The following is a 5,000-nucleotide window of genomic DNA, read 5'->3' on the forward strand; positions in this document are numbered from 1 at the left end:
ATCATACATAATTGCATCGATCAACAATAGTTCGTCTCTTTTTACCAATTTGATGGATCCATGTATCTAGAAATTCATTTCGGACAATTGAACCTTCTCAAACTGTTTCTTTTTAAGAACCAAAAAGATTTGTGCCAGAATAACAGATACCAAAAAGAACAACAACCCTTGGACACGTAATGGATCTTGAAGTACTATTTCTGCATCTCCCTGACCAAATCCACCCACATTAGGATTACTCGTTAATGGTTGATCAAGCTTGATAGATTCACCCTCTGAAACAAGAAGTTCCGGTCCTGGAGGTATAATATCAATTACTTGGTGTCCATCCGATGCATCAGCTATGGTTATTTCATACCCCCCTTTTTCTTTACGTACTATTCTGCTTACTATACCCGCTCCTGTAGCATTATAGACTGTATTGTTACTCTTACCCCCATCGGGATAAATCTGGCCCCTTCCCCTGTTCCCACCTACGTATATAGGATATTTTAAGAAGTTAACGTCTTTCTTAGTAGCAGGGTCCGGAGAAAGAATGGGAAAGACGATTTCACTATATTTCTGACCAGGAACAGGACCTATCACAAGAATATTTTTTTTAGTGGGGCGATAACTCTGAAAAGACAGAGTGCCTATCTTTTCTTTCATCTCGGGAGAAATACGATCGGGGGGAGCTAATTCGAATCCATCGGGTAAAATAAGAACAGCCCCCACATTCAAAGACCCCTTTTTACCATTAGCAAGAACTTGTTTCAGTTGCATATCATAAGGGATTCTAACAACTGCTTCAAATACAGTATCAGGAAGCACAGCTTGTGGAACCTCAATATCCACGGGTTTATTAGCTAAATGGCAATTGGCACATACAATACGCCCAGTTGCTTCTCGTGGATTTTCATAACCCTGCTGCGCAAAAATAGGATATGCATTTGAAATAGATGTCCTAGTTATTACATATATCATGATCGATACGGAAATGAATCGAGTCATTTGTTCCTTTACCCAAGAAAAGGTATTTCTATTTTGCATGGTCCAATCATTGATCCCGGAAATTTCTACAATAAATTAGGTAGGTAGCTAATATAGTTAGTATAGTATAGTTCCCTATCCACGATTCTGATATTGTACTGGAATAATTGTACTGGAATATAGGAGGAATCGAATTCCCTGGACGGGTAAAAGTATAAAGAGTGGGATTATTTGATTGATATCAGCGGATCAAATGAGTTCTTCATTCATTCATTGAATGATAAATGACTACAAGTGAAGGAGATACACGATTTAAATAATGGAAGATCCAATATTTCAAAATTGTATCTAGAATGACTGGAAAGGTAGAAACAAGACCAGATATAATTTGATCGTTATGGGAAAATCCAAAATCTTTGTAGATCGAGCCAATCATTAGTTCCCAACCATAAGGCGAGTGGAATCCGATACATAAATCAGTTAATAAAAGAATAGAAAAAGCTTTTATTGTGTCACTTAAGTTATAGAGGAATTCCTGAACCCAAGAATTCAAAATGAGAAGTTCTTCATTACCCAGAATAGAATAACCGCTTAGAATAGCGAAACAGATTATATTTGCCGAGAAATCCAAAATGATATGGATATGATCTTCATTGTGCATTTTGATCAATTGTATCGTTTCTTTGTGGATTCCTATACGAAACTTTTGTATCTGTGTCTCCTGGTAGTCCTTTATCATTTCGTCCAACAGGAATAGTTCTTCTAATTCTATGAATCTTTCTAGAACGTTATTTTCTTGAATATCATTCAAAAAAGTTTCGGATTGCCTGGTATTCCACCAATGAGTAACCCAAGGTTCCAGACTTTTATTAAATGAGAGAGAGATCCACCAGGGCAAAAAGACTATAGATGCAAGATATGGGAGGGGAGTCAATGCTTTTTTCTTTTTTGGCACTTTTTTTTTTTCATTGTTTAGTCCTTGGATCTGGAAAGAATATAGAAATAGAATCAAATAAAAATGAAATGAAAAAATAAGGGCCCATTTCAAATGAAAGAAATAATCAAATATTGTTTCCAGATATCCCATGGTCAAATTCGAACCAATTGCATCTTCATTTGTTCCTTTCGATGAATGCAACCACTTGAAGTAATGAATATTATTCGGATTTTGAGACAAAAAAACTCCCCCTCGATCAATCAATTATTTCGAAATGTTTGGCTGGCTACCCACAGCCCAGGAATAATTGAAGGGATATTTTTGAAGAATATTGATGATGAAATCCGAAAGGAGTGGCAAAAGGAGAGAGAAATTGGATGGTTATGAAAGATCCAATCGTTTGGCCATCAAGGAGCAAAAGAGAGGATAAGATAAAAAGAAAGATCGATTGACAAATGACAAAAGGGAGATAATTTATGAGAGATGATCCATCTGTATCTAACGTATCAATTCAAAATATTGGGCCTAAAAAGATGAATTCTGTACTGTATTCCGAAATGTTCTGATATGTGTGATGAATACATACTTATTGGACTTCTTACTAATATGAAAGAATTGAGTTGAGTTCCATATGCATAAAAATAGTTTTGGTGGACAAAACTTGCTTCTTATTATGGTTGTTCCATATATGCCTGCTTGCTTGCTTTATTCTATAGGCCACAGTACAGCGGCATTACCAACAGAACGGGTGAAATAGAATCTAACATGATTTGCTCGAATGAACGTTCCGAAGAAACTTCGCTTATATTAAAAGTAAAAGGGGATTCCTGAGCTCCTTCCCTCATACTGAGAAAGAAAACATTCATTCTTCATCACAGTTTATTTCAAAATACTTCAATTGGTACACGCAAGAAATAGGCCGATTCGGCAGCTTTTTGTTCAATTTCTCGTGGAGTCAAATTCTCATCAGTTCGAGTCAAGGGGATAGCTCCCTGGCCTCTAATTTCCATATAAAGGACACGACGGGAATAAAGGCCCTCTTTAACTTCCATTCTGATCGACTGGATATCTCTCATAAGAAATCGAAGGAAGATTCGACGATTTATTCCAGGAAATCCCCAACGAAAAATACACACGACCCCTTCTTTTCTATCGAATCGATCATAACCACTACCCACATTCCACGAAATTGTGCACCACAAATAGGAACTAATGAACAGACCCGCGATCCCATAAAAAGACATCACGATCCCTTGTGGAAAAAAAATTATTTGCTGAGACGGGAATAAGGATATCAAATTCCTACCAAGATAACTGGAAGTTCCAACCAATAAGAATCCTAGCGAACCTAAAAAAAGGATAAAGGCCCAGCAGAAATTACTTGTTTTTCGAGACCCCGTTATAAGTTCTATCCATATACGTTCTGATCGCCAGTTCATACTAGATCCAGTTGCATTCTATTGGAATTGAGAGAATAAGCCAAATGAATTTGACTTTACCTTTTTGGCTCCCGAAGTAACTCTCATCAACTAGCACTATTATGATGTGAACCCTTAGCAGTAATTCATCGAATTGGTTAGATATAAAATAATAACATCCCCTTCATATGATCCCATTATGTATATCTACATAACATATAGATACATTTACTTTCTATTTCAGATATAGATATCCGCCGATCTATTTTAAAACAGCTATACCCGCATATACATGCATTTATCCATAGATCATGTATCTGCATGCATAACATAACAGCCTTTTCCTTTTTATTTGTTATTTGTATTATTTTTGTGTTCGAGGGGAGCCACATATCGTACCATATTCCACTAAATAGGTATCTGTATTATGATCCAAGTCCAAGTGTTGAAATAAATTGATGAGATTTAGTCCCATCGGATCTAAACAATCTTGTTTTTTTGAACATGAAGAGATAAAGACGCCATTGCAATTGCCGGAAATACTAGGCCCACTAAAGGCACAAAAATAGAGGGTAAGTTGAGATCTGTCATAGAATAGGTGCCTCGATTTAATATTTGTACCTGTTATAAAAGATATCTCCTGTTATAAAAGATATCTTATGATAAGTCTATCTATTATAAGTATTATAAGTATATAATAAGTTCAAGGAATGTAGAACTAAATAAATGTACCTATTCATCTTTCTACACGAAATATACGTATGATAATCCGCTTTATTATTCTTGTTCTCCCGTCCTTATCTTTTTATTTTAATAAGGAGAATAAGGGGTTTATTATGAGTTCCCCAAAAATTCGTTAGAATCTGATCCAACAGGAATTCATAGTCAAGTCAAAAATGGAGGTTCTCGGGAGATATAGAAATATACAACACTTCGATTCGATTTATTTTATTCTATTATAGGTTTTCATTACTTGAATTTTGATTCAAAGGAAAGAAACCATGTAGCTGAAATAATTCACTCAGAACACCCTTTAAAGGATTACGTGGTACGATTGAATCGAATAAGCCCTTATGGAATGAATACTCAGCCGCTTGTGAACCGTCGGGTACTGTCTTATTCAATGTTTGTTCAATTACTCTTTTACCCGCAAATGCAATGTAGGCATTGGGCTCGGCAATAATGATATCTCCCAACATACCAAAACTGGCTGTCACTCCACCGGTTGTAGGAGATGTAAGGATTGATACATAGAATAACTTTTTATTTGATTGATAATTATATGAAGCGGAAGATATTTTCGCCATTTGCATCAAGCTCAAACTTCCTTCTTGCATGCGTGCTCCTCCAGAAGCACACACCATAATAATAGGTAGAGATCCATTAGTAGCATACTCGATCAAACGGGTTATTTTCTCGCCTACTACGGATCCCATACTACCCCCCATGAACTGAAAATCCATAACCCCAATTGCTATGGGAATACCATTTAGTTGACCTATGCCTGTTTGAACAGCCTCGGTTAAACCTGTCTTTCTTTGATAAGAATCGATACGATCTCTATAAGGTTCCTCCTCCGAGTGAAATTCAATGGGGTCGATAGAGACCATGTCTTCATCCATAGGATCCCAAGTGCCCGGATCAATCGAAAGTTCGATTCTATCTGAACTACTCAT

Source organism: Tasmannia lanceolata, unplaced genomic scaffold, assembly GCF_043159265.1.
Source record: "Tasmannia lanceolata isolate RefF3 unplaced genomic scaffold, GAP_Taslan_0.1 ptg000719l, whole genome shotgun sequence".
NCBI classification, from domain to species: domain Eukaryota; kingdom Viridiplantae; phylum Streptophyta; class Magnoliopsida; order Canellales; family Winteraceae; genus Tasmannia; species Tasmannia lanceolata.